General features: G+C 40.1%; 1 non-coding gene across 1 annotated transcript; it reads left to right on the forward strand.

Annotated features, from left to right (window-relative positions):
* The first annotated feature begins 2469 nt into the window (after nucleotides 1–2469).
* LOC104104093 (uncharacterized) lies at nucleotides 2470–4020 on the forward strand. The gene is made up of 3 exons (XR_011408221.1): nucleotides 2470–2620; nucleotides 2706–2774; nucleotides 3455–4020. It is a non-coding gene; the product is annotated as an uncharacterized protein (transcript).
* Nucleotides 4021–17961: the final 13941 nt, after the last annotated feature.

Consider the following 17961-nt stretch of genomic DNA (forward strand, 5'->3'; position numbering starts at 1 on the left):
AATGAAAAGGCCATCTTTGTATCTTTTACAAGAGAGAGAATCTTTCCTTAAAAAAACCCTAATACTACATGTGCCCAGAATATTCTTTAGAATATTCCTCTATTATACTATTCTAAAAACTAGCCGTTACAACCCTTTCTACGGTGCTGGACTTCGGTCATTATTGACATCCCGACTACAAGCTTTTCCGTTTCCTGATCGACCTCGATTGACTCTTCCCTCGATACTACCTCGCCCTAAATGCTCGGCGGTAGATTTTAACCTATGCATGCATACCATTACATGGTTCCCTTATTTCTCTTCATCGATTGAAGCATCATAAAACTCTGATGCTAATCTTATTCACGCACAGAATGATTTAAGAAGTTGGTTTCATAAAAAGAAATATTAAAAAGAGGCAGAAACGAGACGATACGCTGTTTATCAAAAAAATATCAACATTGCTAGAAGAGTGGGTTTTGATTTAATTTTATAAAAAAATATATGTGTTTCGATTTGGTTTTAGAAAAACTAAGTTTCAAACAAACATATTGAGAACTTGATTTTAGAAAAAACGAGGGCAAAATCTATAACAAAAGTAATAATTCACTATTTTTCAAAGAAAATCAGCATTGCCAGTTATTAGATATGGAGTTAACCAAAATTTGTTTTCTAAAAAACATAACTAACAATCTTCATCTTTATCTTTCTCTTTTAAATTCTATATTTGTTTGGGTTTGAGTTACAGGTTATACTATCTCGGATAAATGCACAAATATCTACAGAAGCAAAAAATAATTGTATTCCCCATTGCAAGGAAACCAACCTCTTTACCTTGCTCTACTCATAAAAAATCCTACTCATTAAATAATTACTATTATATCTATTTTAATTCCGTATTTTTCTCCCTTCTTTTTTTTTTTTTTTTTATCCTTTTCTTTTTATTTCTTTTTTTCTCCTTTTCTAATTCTATTCATGTTTTCCCAAATTATATTTTTTATTTTCTTATTTTTCCTTTTGATTCCTTTCATTTTTTTCTCCCAATCATATATTTTTCTTCTTAATTTGATTTCGTTCATTTTTTGATCCTATTCATATGAATAGCGTTTACATTTTCGATCGATCGGTCGAAAAAATTCTTTAACCCCCCCCCCCCCTCCCCCCGCTTTCTTCTTTTCTCTTTGTTTCTCTTCTCTTTCTCTTCCGTCGCCCGCGATCTTGTTTCTTTATCTACTTTCTGGCGGTATGAATCTCTACCTGTCTTTCTTTCTCCCACCTCCTTTTGTTTTAGGCAGCAAGTCTAGCGTTCGACGTATTTTTTTTCGGGCGACGTAAGTTCACCGTTCATCTTTTCTCTGGACTTGAATCTTGTTCTTTTTTTTTATTGCAATTGAAATTATTAGTTTTACATATACCTGTTAATCGGGTCGGGCTGACCCGTTTACAACTCGGTTCAGCCCGATATTGTAGTATTGGGGCGGGATGGGATGGGTTGGGCGGGGAACGGGTTTCAAACGAATAATTTTTTGATATCGGTGCACCGAAACTCGCTAAGCCCGCTAACCCGTTAACGGGGTTTTAACGGGATACAGTCCGATTCAACCCGGTATCCGTTACAAAGTTTTTTTTTATTTTTTATTTTCTGGACTGTTGCCAACGGTCAAATTCAAAAATGACCGTTGGCCAACGATCCTTTTTCGCATAAATGGCCATTTCGGCCTACCCCTTAAGAAAATAGTCCCCACACTCATAATATTTGATAAATTATAATTTTAACCTTTTATATATACACACACAAACACACTTCATGGTAATTTGCAAACACACTTCAATTACTTTCAAATTTCAACTTTAAAATTTTAAATTTTAAATTTTAAATTTAAAACTTTAAACTTCAAAGTTTAATTCTAAGCCTTAAAAGTTTGCAAACACTTAAGTATCAATAACATTGAATAAGAAAAATAAAATTTACTTAAAAAAATAAAAAATAAAAAATAGCATGGCTCGGTCCAGCCAGCTAAGCACGGCATTTGTTGTCTGCTATTTTGTAATCGTCTGTCCCAAGCTACTTTCCAAGTCTTCATAGCCCAGTTCCTAAACTCCTGAGTCCTGACAGGACAGCCACTTGTCATTTAGTCCTTCCATTTCTGCCTCTAGGAGCCAGTGCATAAGCTCCCGGTTTGCACGGAGTCTAGATAACACAAGGTCTATTGTATGCAGTCTTACCTTACGTTTCTTCAAGAGGTTGTCTTGAAACTGAGACCTCCAGGTCACATGTCGGCAACTCTTATCCTATTTTTTCAAGCAAACCAAATTTAATATTACCAAAACCAATCTTAATCCACTCTGTTAGGATGAATTGTTTTCCAAAAATATTTTAAAAACTAATCTTATCAAAAAAAAAAAATTAAACCCAACTTAAATCTAAGCCTAGATCTTTAATTCTGCAAAAAAAAAAAAAAAAAAAAAAAGGAATATTCTCTTGTCCTTTTATCACAATTATCCTGTTTCTATATAACCATCCTTTTCTGTTTATGCTTTTCGCAATGCTAGGCTAGCTTTTCCCGAGGAGAACAATAACAGCCTAAAGAAGATATCAAAACTGGAAGATCCTGCTCATTATTCTAGGTTAGGAGTGGTGGTAAGTATTGTTACAATTGCACGACTCAGACGACCATCCATTTCCAAGCACTCAGAAACCAAAGGATATTAATTGTTTTTTGCAGCCACGAAGAGCTGATTTGGACATGAATCAACATGTAAACAATGTGACTTACATCGGCTGGGTTCTTGAGGTTTGTAGTAATGCTGCTTCTTTTTCTAGTTAATCATGTAGATGTTTTCAACCATATATGTCATGAAATGATGTTCTCCTCCTATGGGTATTAAAACTGTTCTATCACTGAAACTTTTTGTGCATTACAATATATAGTTAGACTTGTGGAGAGATTTTTAGTTGATGGCCCACTTTTTTCGTGTTCTTCATTATGGTAAATAGTTAGACATGTAAAGAGATTTTAAGTTGATAGCCCTTTAGAAGCCCTACTGTCCATTTATATTATAGGAAGTCATTACCCTTACCCTTTTTGTTACCGAGAAATCCGTCTAGGGCCAACTATTATGACCAACTGCAGCCTTCGGAACTGGGGATAATGGGCCTGCCCCTCTACCCTTTTTCACTTAAATACCATGCTTAGTTCGCATAGTGCAGGACTCGAACCTGTGATCTAAGTCACAAGTCTCTCAACTTTTGCCACTTGAACCCTGGTGGTGGGAAGTCATTACCGAAAGGATACAGAGAGTTTGTCGACTTCTGCTGGGATTCAGCCTCAATGCTGGTTGTTGTGAATGTATAGTATTTGACACAAGTTTTTACATGGATGTGGCTACTTTTTCTATTTTGCTAACACAAGTTCTCACATCAACACGGCTACTTTCTCTATTTTGCTAATAAATTAACTTGTCTACATCGCAGAGTATGCCTCAAGATATCATTGACACACATGAACTGCAATCGATTACATTAGATTATAGGCGTGAATGCCAGCATGATGACGTAGTCGATTCCCTCACGAGCCTTGAATCGCTTGAGGACGCTGCTTTAGGGACTAATGGATCAGCTACTGCTTCAAGAGAGATAAACAAGAGCTTCTTGCATATGGTGAGATTATCAGGTGATGATGGACTTGAAATAAATAGGGGCCGAACTGAATGGAGAAAGAAATTTGTTAAGAGCTGAATTTCACAGGGCTTGCATTTGTTGTATTATATTAGGAGTATATTCTTCTATTTTGTCAATTTTTGTGTTTTAATATCTCCTCTTGTTTATTATCAGTATCCTATCTCATCTTCTGTTTTTTTAATTTTTTTTCTTTTCTATTTCTTTCCCTGAGGACCGGGTATATCTTGGTTGTATATCTTTTGATTGGACTGTAATGCCATCCCCTTTAGTTATGCATGTAGACTAACGAGAAAGAATTGTAGTAATTTGGAAATAGTCATTAATTCTTATCAATTCGAAAGACACTATCCATTTTAGAATGTTTCAAGTTATTTGACATAATTTCACTAACAAGATTGTTTCTATACCACTTTCATAAGAATTCAAGTTTATTAATTATTCATGTTTTAAACTTTGATGTGATATTTTTCTCTGTAAAACTAACTTTAGGATAATGATTTTAACCTTTTCATATTAATAATAAGTGCAACGATCCGACCGGTTGTTTTGCTTTCTAGATCCACGTTCCCCTAATTAAGACTCCACGTATGTGTTTTTATTGTTTTATGACTTGCGGGGATGGTTAGTTCGGGTTTGGAAGGATTCGGGTTGAAATCGGAACACTTAGTTCCTTAAGAATGGCTTAAAATGGTTAAGTTTGACTTGAGTCAACGTTTTGAATAAACGACCTCGGAACCGAGATTTGACTGTCCCAATAGGTTCGTATGATGATTTTGGACTTGGGCGTATGTTCGGATCGGGTTTCGGATGACCCGGGAGCATTTCGGCGCTTAATATTGAAGGTTTTTCAAGTTCTTTAAGTTTGGTTTGGAATAGGTTTTGATGTTATCAAGGTCTGTTTGGGATTCCGAGCCTGGGAATAGTTTCGTATGGTAATTCAAGACTTGCATACAAAATTTGGCGTCATTCCGAGTAGTCTAAGTAGGTTCGGCACGTTCGGAGCTAGTTGAGAAGTTTGAAGTTCATAACTTATTTCAATTTGATTTTGGGGTGCGATTCTTAGTTTCGATGATGTTTTACGTGTTTCGAGAGTTCGAGCAGGTCCGTATTATGGCTATGGACTTGTTGGTGCATTTGGACGGGGTCCCGGGTGGTTCGAGTGAGTTTCGGACCGCCCGGAGCTAAGTCCCAGAAATCTGGTGTGTTGGTTTTGGTTTCCTTCTTCGCGATCGCGAGGAATGTGCCGCGTTCGCGGAGAAGGAAAATGTGAGGGGCTGAGATTTGCTCTACGCGTTCGCGACCCCTTGCCCGCGTTCGCGAAGGTTTGGACCTGTGGCCTCCACGTTCGCGTGAACGGGCCCGCGTTCGCGTAGGGAGAAAGGCCTGGGGGGTGTGAGCTCATTCCTCTTCGCGTTCACGAGCTGTACCCCGCGTTCACGTGTGGGTCCTTGCATTCGCGATGACCTTTTCTTGGGCCCTGGGCAGATTGCCTTCGCGATCGCGATCGCGATGGCTTTTTCGCGATCGCGAAGAAGGGACGCCTGGGAAGTGTCGTTTAAAATGTCGGGACTTAGGCTTTTTGGTTCATTTCTTTCACTTGTTGGACGATTTTAGAGCTCTTTGAAGAGGGGTTTTCACCTAACACTTTGAGGTATGTAATTTCTAAAGAATATGAGTTTTGTTTTTCCCACAAAAGTCCACCATGATGGTGGGGGGTTTAGGTTATACACCCAACCTTTAGATAATCAAAAAGGATAAGTACACGGAGGAGGACATAAACCATAGCCTCCAAAACATGATGGAGAATGATAGTACTCATTCTTGTGTACATCTGATCAATAAGATACTGTCTAGCTTTGGTGGTTACATACTTTACAGTATTTGTACATCGAGCTTCACAAAAGGATGTTATGAGTATAGTTGTAAAAACTATACAAACATCATCACTATCTAAGGCTAGCATCATTAATTACAAAATAGTTCTTCCTTGGTCTGAATCTGAAGTTTGGAATACTCTGCTGATCCAATATCATAATTGCCTTCACATAGTCTGGTAAGGAGCTCTTATTATCAAAGTTAACTCGATTTCTCCCTTTTTCACCCGTGTTTGCTAATTGATCCACAGCCATATTACCCTCTCTGAATGTATGGACAAAACAAAAATTACCATTACTTGAGAGAAGAACAATCTGGTCTATGATATGTTGGATGTGCCAAGGAACCTTCATTTTGTTGTTAATCATGTCTACTATCAATTGGGAATTAGCTTCAACTATTACATTGGAGTATCGACCAGTAATGCACATTTTTATACCCTGAAGCATAGCTTTGGCCTCAGCCATGTTGTTACTACAAGTGCCATAGTAATCAGCAAATGCGAAAATGCAAGCACCTTGACTATTTCTGAGTGTTCCCTCTCCGCCAGAGTTTCCTGGATTCCCTTTACTACAACCATCAGTGTTTAATTTTACCCATCCATCATCACGTTTATACCACCTTACCAATTGGTTGGTAATGACCTGTCTAGCCGTTCCCACTACTGCGCATAAAGCATGCTAAGGCTGAGGAAGAGTAACTTTGGGGAATTGAATATTTAAAAAGAAAGTCATATATTTAGACACTTGTTGAATTATAAACCTTCCAGACATGTGAATGTTTTCAAATCTGGGAGCACACCTACTCTTCCAAATCTCATACAGATAACTAATGGTAGGCATTATAATAAAGCAGCATGGATTTTATTCTTTGTTTTTGCTAGCCACCAACACATTAGAATCTGTCTTATATTTTCCATTCTCAAGGTGATACCACAATATCTACCAATATGAGTTTAATACATGCATTTTGGGTAGATTCTTAACATATAAATTGAAGAAATTATGGGTTTAGTTGAAAAATCTAGGTTTTGATAAAAATGGGATTTAACCACAAAAATGATTATGAAATTGGGTATAAATTATATATTTGAGTTCGTGAGGTTATGGATAACATTTATCTTCAAAAATTTCCGAAATCCGGACATGTGGGTCCGGGATAAATTTTAAGAATCTTCCAATTTGGGTTGGTAATTACTCTAATAGCTAAATTATGAATATGTGAGTATATATTGATTAATTTATATAATATTTGGCTAGCTTCGGATTGTTCGGCACCAAGTTGAGACCTTAGAGTGAATTTATGGGCCGAAAAGTAAGCTTTAGGACGGGGTAAGTCTCCAGCCTAACCTTGTAAGAGGGAATTTACCCCATAGGTATTTTAAATTACTATTTGATTCTAATTGTGGGGGCTACGTACGCACGAGGTGACGAGAGTCCGTGTGTAGCTACAAATTATGCTTAAATCCTGTAGTTTTAGCACCCAAATCATGAAATACTTATATTGTCTGCACTCTACTTGTTAATTTAAGTGCTTAAATTATATTGAAACTTGATAAAGGGTTCGTAAAGATCGAATTTCACTTACTTTGAATTTTAGGCGGGTTACTTGACCGTTAATAGAAATTGTGCTTCCTTGTGTATTAATCTTGTAATAGCTTTTAAATCGGATGTTCGTAGAGTATTCTCTCTTCTTGTGGAGCGGGCCAAATGCCTCGGCGGTATAATAGATGCATCTATGGTTCGTGTCGTTCGACCCTCGGCAATGTACACCTTATTCTGAATTGGGCCGTACGATCTCGGTATAAATCGTGTATGATAATGTTCAGAGCCCGATTACACTTGATATTATATTTATGACTTGAGAGGTTATAATTTATTTATTGGCTCGAAACTTGTTGGAGTTAGTACGTGTCAGTTGGAGATTTTTAAATTGATTATTAGTTAAGGAATCATTTATTCACTGCTTGCTATTGTGTTATTATTATTATTCACGTATTCCATGCCTATTTAGAATTTCTGTATTTTAAATTGTTGGCACATAGTAAGTGTCGATGTCGACCCCTCGTCACTACTTCGAGGTTAGACTAAATACTTACTGGGTATATGTTGTTTATGTACTCACGCTACACTTCTGCACTAATCGTGCAGGATCTGAGGCAGTGCATCTTGCATTCATTCAGGCGCGCACCCCCGTTACCCTGAGGCATAGTGGTGAGCTGCTTTCTGAGTTTGTTCTGCAGCACCCGCAGTCTCTCTTTTGTATTTACTTTCTGTCTATCTTATTTCAAACAGTAGCATATGTGTTTTGTATGTTCTACAAGTTGTTCATACACTTGTGACACTAGGTCTTGGAAACATGCTAGTAGACACTTTATGGTTTTGAGTATTTATTTCTCTGTATTTGCTCTTTCATTAGTTTATGCCTTGCTTTACTATAATTTTTCACTTCTTATCTACTTAATAAATAAATCAACTAATTTGAAATTATTAAAAGAATAAACACATGACTAGTTCACCGTTGGCTTGCCCAGCGGCAACGTTGGACGTCATAACGGTCTAGGAGAAATTAGGTCGTGACAATAAAATATATGGGTTAGATTAACATACTAAATCTGGTTTCAATTTAATAAATGTGACGTAAGGAGTATAATTTTTACGAATATCTAGAATTTAAATCTATTTGATCGAGTCTCTCTTTCAAACTAGCTTTTCCGTTAGTTTTTCTTCAAACTCTACCTGGAACCTTTTCTTCAAACTCTACCTGGAACTTCTATGTCCAATCCAATAGTGCAATGTGTATCTAGAAACGGAGGGGTCGATTATTTTCAAAAGGAATTACTCCAAGTTATACTCTGACGGCATAAATTTTTATAGCAGATAATAGAGCCTACTGAATTGTATAACTTTTCCATATTAGAGCACCTTTTGGTTTTAGCTGGTCATTAACTTCCACTGATACATTTTGGTAGTTGGTTGGAGTGGCTTTAGGTAAGAATGATCTGCAGTTACCCATAGTGATTTTCACCTACTTGATTTTACTTCTTTGCGACAGTATATTTTCAATCTCAGTTTATTACAGCATTTTCTAAAAAGAGGATGCTTATTAATTTCAATACTTAATAGGCATTTGCCCATTGAATGGACTTATTTATGCGTAATTCTCAAATTTGATGCTCGAAAATCTCAATATGAAACCGAAAACGAGCAAAATCTCAAGTCAAAGTCTGTAGAATTGTGTGAACCATCTTTTTTTTTAAAACTTTAAGTGCATAGAAAAATGACATTTTTTTTAATTAAAGCCTACAGCACATCCCATGAACTCCTGGGTTATTATATTGTTAGCCAAACTTAGTGAAAAATGTGTTTAACAGATGGATATCAGATGCAAATGAAATTCAAACTCAAGACCTCGCCAATTTAATATTAAGTTGAACTTATAAAATCATGTTATTTTTAAGTGTAAACGCGTGAAGAGAGATGCTTCTATGTATCTATTCATTTACTACTAGTATAAGGCTTTTAGAAAAGAAAAACCAGTATCGTTTCCTTTTTATAGAAAATCCCACGAAACCTTTGCATAGTAAAATTGTTTACCCGAAAAAACGGATTGAGTTAAATTTGTACGTAGTTCTAAGGGTATGTAGTATAACTTGACACAAATCATAAGAATGTATAGAAATATCAAGTGTTGACTATAGAGAATGAAAAATAAGCAAAGTTGGGAAGAAGATGATTTACAGAGTAAGCAAGATGAATCAATTTATCAAGCTAAAAAAGGATAACTCTTCAATATATGGGTGTATGATATCTCAGTTACAATGTATACCAAAACTTTATGCTTTCAGAAATAATAATTATCCTCTTTATAGTGGAGAGATCCTACTTTAGATATAATTAAAAATACATAGTGGGAGACCCATGATAAATCAGCTTTTCCATAATTCCTGTCGGGATTCTCTCCTCTAGTGGGATTGCAACGGCTCTTGTCTATGAGCTCGATATTGATTCGAGCTTGGTATCGACTCGAGCTCGATTCTGACCCGGCTCCTTGTATTGATTCGGGGTCAGTGTTGGTCGGTTTCTGTCTCATAAGCTCGATAAATTCACTTTGCATCATAGCTCGAAACTTGGTGACCTGACTTCGGACCTCAACCTGATTATGAAGATGCTTCTCTAATCCAATACATTACCATTTCGACCAGTTCGTACGAAGGACTAACCAGTTTTTACCGTATACAGATAGTCCCCTCATTTCTCGGGAAGGATGTAGCGAGAAACGACATGATTTCTCGACGGCTCGATCAGAAATAAGTTGACGTTTACAATGGGATCGATCATGATGCACGTGATAGTTGTCCCGTCGGTTTAGTTTTTCAAGGCATTTAATGCGTGTCAGACGATGGTCGGCCATTATCGAAATTGAACCGTCATTGCTATACCTATAAATAACCCTTTTTTTCACTTTTAATCACTTTTACATCTTCAAACTCTAAATTTTCTAACTTCTTTCTCACGCTTTCTGAATTCACTCGCAAAAATCTGTGATTCTTCTCTGCAAAATCTTTCTTCAAAAACACCGCATCTCTGTTACCTGCTTCTCTTTTCAATCTTTAAATCCAAAAATAGCGAAAACATCAAAAACCATTCCTCAGAAAGAAAAAGATTCTTCTTCACAATCTTCCGTCGACAAAACACCGGTGGAGCCACGACCTGAGAAGTGCATTCCTGGGCGTGTGTTCTTACCTCCGATTTTAAGGTCGATAGAGGCTCGCCGGTTCCCGCCCGATGTGAGCCAGTATCGAGGTATATGTGCTCGATAACCGAGAGGCACCTCGAACAGCTAAAGAAAGATTGCAATTGGGAGAACAAAGAAATAGTAATCCCGTCTTCTAAAGAAGATATCACTACTTATGTGAAAGGATTTTTAAGTGTGTATACTTACCCTTTCACGTTAGGTCCCCTCGATCCCGTTATTATTGATTTCTGCCGCCAATACCAAATAACCTTAGGCCAGATCCATCCTTCTTTTTGGCGGATCATCATTTTGATCCGTTACTTCGTGAACAAAAACGAGTGGATGCCTTTCACCCTCGATCATCTCATTCGATTGTACTGCCCTCGCCTCTTTCGAGGCGGATTAATAAAACTTCAGCGTCGGCTACCAAGGTTCTGTTCTCGAGTATAGATGAGGACAGGGATCGAGGCTGGATGGGCAGGTTCGTTCGAGTAAAGACTTCGGACCTGATTCCGACTAAAAAGATGCCTTTTCTCGAGGAGTGGAACATGAAGAGTAAGTGTAATTCTGCAGTTATCTTTTGCTATTTTGCCTTTTCATTCCTTTTCTCACTGATATCCCCCTTCTTGTGATGCAGCGATTCCCTGGATGCCTGCTGCAGTCCCCGATCTCAAGAACTGGGTACGGGATCTAGCTTCGACCTCCACATACGCCGAGCGTTTGTGGCGTGATTTGTCCAAGGGCCGATGGGAGGCCAAAAATCATGGTGAGCCTCTTTCTTGTATCCTTGGTAGTTCGAATGGGATGCTTTCTATATGCTTAAATCAATTTTCTTGTATGTAGGTGTGGGAAAAGATGCAGTTTTGAGGCCTCATCCGTTTAGGAAGAGGCTTCGGCCTCTGATCCAAAGCCGGTGAAAGATAATAAAAGAAAAAGGGCCTCTACTTCCGAAGACCCAAAACCGAAGACGAGGATAGCTCGTAAGCCGAGGAAGAATACCATCCCTTTAACCATGGAATCAGTTCTATTTCTAAGGGATGAAGACGAGGAAGAAGAAGAAAACGATGGGTCCGTGCTGTTGGCCCGAACGAAGAAAACCACCGATGCCCGTAAGGCAGTTGCGTCTATGGTGATTTATAAAGCTACACCTCGGACTGAGGAGATATCCATGGAAGGTTCGGACAGAGTCCCCGAACCGTTAGAGATCGAGGATGCTTCCTACCGAAGTCAACAATCGGTGGGTATATCAAAAGAGACCGATCCTGAAGCTCTCCGAACTGAGGAGAACGCCCCAAGCGAGTCTCTTAGGGCAATAGTAATAGGGGACTCGCCCAATCTCCCTGCTTTTTCCGAAGGGGCGATTCGGGAAGCCCAGGCTTTGCGGGCCCTAGAGATGAGCCGGTCTCATGAAGGGGAGGACCCCTTAAGTGATTTGTTTACTGGGGTCGAGGATGTTGCTGGCTCTAGTGATGTGTCGGGCCTTTTTTGCGAAGTGCAGCAAGCTCTGAATTGGGTAAGCTTTATCTCTCTTCATTGAAATTATTTTTTATGTTTGCTAATCTTTTCTAACTTCTTTTCTTCTTTCTTCGCAGGTCGTGGCGGTTCATCGAGAAGCCTGTTATCGGTCTCGAGTTGAACCACATCGATTCGAGGCCGACCTCCGACGAGCTACAGAGGAGAGGAACGCCCTCAGACTCCTTTCCGACCAAAGAGAAGAAGAAATCAAAGGCCTTCGAGCTGAGTTGGCCAAGGCTCATCAAGACTAGACCAACCTGACCGAGCAAGTAATGATAATATTAAGAACTCATGGGCTTGATTCAGGATCGGAGGCTAACATTTCGATCTCACAGCTGCAGGAGAAACTCGAGACGATCGGGCAGCTTCGTGAAGAAGTTGATATAATAAGGGCGGAGACCACAGGATGGAAAGATGGCATGGAGCGTCTTGTTGCAGAAAGGGAGACTGTTCGGGCCCAATTGTCATCGACTGTAAGCCAACTTCAAGGCATGAAGGAGAAGAGCTCGTTTCAAGCGAGAACAATTGAGGAACTCGATGCTCGGTTGGCCTCCGAACTTGCCAAGGCCAAATCTGATGCCGAAAAGGCAAAGTCCTATGTGGATGCATTAGTGGCCGTCTATCGGGCGGATGCTGAAGCTGCTCAGGTACAAGCAAGAGAGGCAGTCGAGACCGCCAATACTCGAGCACATTGGGTTGCCGAACTTGCTAAATGTCGATCTCGGAGGGAGACCCTCGAAGAGATCCATGCTCGAGGCTTCGATCTTACCGAAGAGATAAAAAGAGCAAAAGAGCTTGAAGCCGATGCTGAAGCCTTGGCTTCCGATGATGATGATGGTGGTGATGATGATGGTGGCAATGATGGGAGCAAGAGTGGGTCCGAGAGCGGGGAGGAGCCCGATGGAGAAGAGACTACCCCCGTAGATAACCAAGAAACTTAGCCCTTAGTTTTTTTTTTTTTTTTTGTGTAGTGTCTTGTTCGGACATTGTAAATATTCTTGTATATATAAAGATCTTTTCTTTTCCTGATTCGCCTCTGTTTTATTCTCTGTCTTGAGAAAATTTTGTTTTATTCATGCCTTATGAAGGTTTTCATAAGGTTTTAGGCAATTTGATTGAATTTGGATCTTGTAGCCTTCATAACCGAGTGAGTGCTTGCTCAAAACTCGAAATAAGGCAGCTCATAGGCTTAGTAGTCGAGTTGAGTGATTGTTTGAACCTAAAGTAATGGAGCCCATAGACTTAATGGTCGAGTGAGAGTTTGCTCGAACCTGAAATAAGAGTAGCCCGTAGTCTTAGTAGTCGAGTGAGTGATTCGAACTCGAGGTAATGTAGCCCGTAGCTTATTAGTCGAGTGAGTGATTCGAACTCGAAGTAATGTAGCCCGTAGGCTTAATGGTCGAGTGAAAGTTTGCTCGAACTCGAAAAAAGAGTAGCCCGTAGGCTTAGTAGTCGAGTGAGTGATTCGAACTCGAGGTAATGTAGCCCGTAGGTTTAATCGCGTGAGTGCTTGCTCGAACTCGAAGTAATATAGACCGTAGGCTTAATGGTCGAGTGAGAGTTTGCTCGAACTCGAAATAAGAGTAGCCCGTAGGCTTAATGGTCGAGTGAGAGTTTGCTCGAACTCGAAATAAGAGTAGCTCGTAGGCTTAGTAGTCGAGTGATGATTCGAATTCGAGGTAATGTAGCCCGTAGGCTTAGTCGAATGAGTGCTTGCTCGAACTCGAAGTAATGTAGCACGTAGGCTTAATGGTCGAGTGAGAGTTTGCTCGAACTCGAAATAAGAGTAGCCCGTAGTCTTAGTAGTCGAGTGAGAGTTTGCTCGAACTCGAAATAAGAGTAGCTCGTAGGCTTAGTAGTCGAGTGATGATTCGAATTCGAGGTAATGTAGCTCGTAGGCTTAGTCGAATGAGTGCTTGCTCGAACTCGAAGTAATGTAGCACGTAGGCTTAATGGTCGAGTGAGAGTTTGCTCGAACTCGAAATAAGAGTAGCCTGTAGTCTTAGTAGTCGAGTGAGTGATTTGAACTCGAGGTAATGTAGCCCATAGGCTTAGTCGAGTGAGTGCTTGATCGAAGTCGAAGTAATGTAGCCCGTAGGCTTGATGATCGAGTGAGTGATTCGAACTCGAAGTAATGTATCCCGTAGGCTTAATAGTCGAGTGAGTATTCGCTCGAACTCGAAATAAGAGCTGCCCGTAGGCTTAGTAGTCGAGTGAGTGCTTGCTCAAAACTCGAGATGATGTGGCCCGTAGGCTTATTAGTCGAGTGAGTGATTCGAACTCGAAGTAATGTCGCCCATAGGCTTAATGGTCGAGTGAGTGATTGCTCCAACTCGAAGTAAGATAGCCCTTAGGCTTAATATTCGAGTGAGTGATTGCTCGAACTCGAACTCGAAGTATTGTATCCCGTAGACTTTATGGTGTAAGTTTTTTTTTCAAAACTCCTTCGGTAGTGGTCGGCCCTTAAGCCTATTTGAATCATGAAGCAGAATGAAATTTTTCAAAATATGAGTTATCGGTAAAGAGGTCGTTATACATATGTTCATATTTTGTGCCAGGGCTCGAGCAAAACTATGCGGGCATGGTTCGTTTTGACCATTTGGCCTTTACATTTTTTCCCTATCGAGACCCTGTTTGATATGACTTTGGTACGAAATAACTTTCTTGTATCGATCTCGATTTATTCGATGGTAAAGCCCCCCAGTATTCGAGGTTGATTGTAAAGAAGCCTTGGATACTATTGAAATGTCCTCAGGTAGCACATAGTTGTTGTCTCGTTAAAAACCTTGCCGGAAAAACCCGGTTGGGATAAAAACCGATCTAAGGGAAAAAGAGTGCAACACGTACTTTAAAACCTGAGGTTTCGATGTTTTTGGTTGAACTCCTGCAATGAGTTAGTATCGAATATATATAGACGAAAGAAGGGAGAAAATCATACCTTAACAATAATATTGTTTGAGGTGTGACACGTTCCAATTGCTTGGTAATTGTTCGTCGTTTATAATACCGAGTTTGTAAGATCCTTTACCGATGTTTTCGAGTACTTGATACGGTCCTTCCCAATTCGGACCCAGTTTTCCTTCGTTTGGATTTCGGGTGCTGAGGGTAACTTTCCTTAGCACTAAGTCCCCGAGTTTAAAATGGCGAAGCTTGGTTCTTCGATTATAGTATCTTTCGATCCGCTATTTTGGGCGGCCAATCGGACGAGAGTGGCTTCTCGTTTTTCATCCAATAATTCGAGGCTAGTATTCATAGCCTCATAATTTGACTCTTCTATTGTATATCGAAATCTGGCACTGGGTTCTCCGACTTCGACTGGAATCAAGGCTTCGGAGCCATATACTAAGGAGAATGGGGTTGCCCCCGTACTGAACTTTGATGTTGTTCGATACGCCCAAAGAGCTTTGGGTAGGATTTCTCTCCATTTCCCCTTAGCGTCGTTCAACCTTTTCTTTAGATTTTGAATGATAGTTTTGTTCGTTGATTCGGCCTGTCTGTTCCCACTAGGGTGATACGGTGTTGACAATATCCTTTTTATATTATGGTCATCGAGGAATTTCGTCACTTTGCTGCCGATAAATTGTTTCCCATTGTCACACACTATTTCGGCGGGTATCCCAAATCGTCATACGATATGATCCCAAATGAAGTCTATAACCTCTCTCTCTAAATTTTTCGAACGCCTATGCTTCAACCCATTTAGAGAAATAGTAAGTCATAAATAAGATAAACTTAGCTTTACCCGGGGCCGATGGCAGAGGGCCGACGATATCCATTCCCCATTTCATGAATGGCTATGGGGATAGGACTGAGTGAAGTTGCTCTCCGGGCTGATGGATCATCGGTGCAAACCTTTGACATTTGTCACATTTTCGAACAAACTCCTTTGCATCTTTGTCCATATCGATCCAATAATATCCTGCTCTGATTATTTTTCGGACTAATGAATCGGTACCAGAATGATTTCCACAAGTACCCTCGTGAATCTCACGAAGGAAGTAATCGGTGTCCCCTGGTCCTAAGCATAGTGCCAGTGGTCCATCGAATGTCCTTCGGTATAATGTTCCATCTGCAGTCAATATGAACCGAGCAGATTTGGTTCGTAGGGCCCTCGGATTTTTAGGGTCCGATGGGAGCTTTCCGTTCTCCAAGTATTCAATATACTTATTCCTCCAATCCTAGGTTAAGCTTGTAGAGTTTATCTCGGTGTGACCTTCCTCGATCACGGATCTCGAGAGTTGAACGACAGTCCCCGAGCTGATCTCATATTCCCCGAGGTACATGCTGTAAGGTCCATTCTTTGAAACGGTGCAAAGTTACCTGTAGTTTGTCCAAATATCTTTGCATTCTATCTTCTCGAACTTTGAAGGTTTTGTTTACTTGATTTACCAGCAGCAAAGAGTCACACTTGGCTTCAATGACTTCTGTTCCCAAGCTTTTAGCTAGCTCGAGACCTGCAATCATGGCCTCATACTCAGCCTCGTTGTTAGTCAACCTAGTAGTTTTGATAGATTGTCTAATAGTGTTACCCGGGGGCGGTTTTAAAACGATGCCTAACCCAGAACCCTTCACGTTCGAAGCCCCCGTCTATGAAAAGGGTCCATGCCCCCGATGATGTACCCGATTTCAATAAGAGTTCTTTTTCAACTTCGGGTACGAGGGTCGGCGTGAAATCGGCCACGAAGTCCGCTAAAATTTGAGACTTAATAGCCGTATGGTGTTGATATTCAATATCGTACCCACTGAGTTCGACGGCCCATTTGGCCAATTATCCTGATAGTTCGGGCTTGTGCAAAATATTACGAAGCGGGTAAGTGGTTAATACGCATATGGAGTGACATTGAAAGTACGGTCTTTAACTTTCTAGAGGCGTTTATCAGTGCAAGTGCCAATTTTTCTAGGTGTGGATATCTACTTTCTGCTTCTCCTAAGGTTCGACTTACATAATAAACGGGAAATTGCGTACCTTGCTCTTCTCGAACTAGGACACCACTTACCGCGATTTCCGATACTGCCAAGTACAAGCAAAGTTTTTCGTATGTTTTTGGAGAATAAAGTAGTGGTGGGCTCGATAGATATCGCTTTAATTCCTCTAATGCCTGTTGGCATTCCGGGGTCCAAGCGAAATCGTTCTTCTTTTTGAGTAGAGAGAAAAATCTGTGACTTCGATCTGACGACCTTGAAATGAATCGGCCTAAGGCAGCAATCCATCCTGTTAGCCTCTGCACGACTTTTACACTGTCCACGATGGCGATGTATTCGATGGCCTTGATTTTATCGGGGTTAATCTCGATCCCCATATTTGATACCATGAAGCCGAGGAACTTGCCCAAACCGACCCCGAAAGCACATTTCTCGGGGTTGAGCTTCATGTTGTATTTTCTTAAAATCTCGAATATTTCCTACAAATGAGCCAAATGGTCCTCTATGCGCAGGGACTTAACTAGCATGTCATCAATATAAACCTACATTTTATTTACTAGGCGTTGGTAAGTAGCTCCTGCATTTTTTAGCCCGAAGGGCATCACATTATAACAATATGTTCCATACTTGGTGACAAATGAAGTCTTTTCCTGGTTTTCCGGGTTCATTTGGATTTGATTATACCTAGAATAGGCATCGAGAAATGTAAGTACCTCATGGCCGGTCGTGGCATCGATCATGCGATCGATGTTGGGCAGTGGAAAAGAATCTTTAGGGCATGCCTTGTTTAAATCCTTATAATCTACACACGTTCTAATTTTGTTCCCTTTTTTAGGGACTACAACTACATTGGCTAACCATTCGGGATATTTCACCTCCCGAATGGACCCTATTTTGAGAAGTTTATTTACCTCGTCCTTTATGAATGCATGCTTTACCTCGGACTGGGGTCTTCTTTTTTGCTTCACCGGTTTGAACCTAGGGTCCAGGCTTAGCCGATGCGTCGTTATATCCGGTAGGATCCCTGTTATATCTAAATGGGACCAAGCAAAATAATTTATGTTATCGATAAGAAATTGAATAAGCCTTTTCCCGAGTTCGGGGGTTAATCCCGTTCTCAGGTACACCTTTCGTTCGGGCAAATGCTCGATTAGTATGACTTGCTCCAATTCTTCAATCGTTGATTGGGTAGCGTCGGAATCATAGGGAATCACGAAGGATCGAGGGATCTTTTGATCATCATCTTCATC

The sequence above is a fragment of the Nicotiana tomentosiformis genome, chromosome 1 (assembly GCF_000390325.3).
Source record: "Nicotiana tomentosiformis chromosome 1, ASM39032v3, whole genome shotgun sequence".
Lineage (NCBI taxonomy): Eukaryota > Viridiplantae > Streptophyta > Magnoliopsida > Solanales > Solanaceae > Nicotiana > Nicotiana tomentosiformis.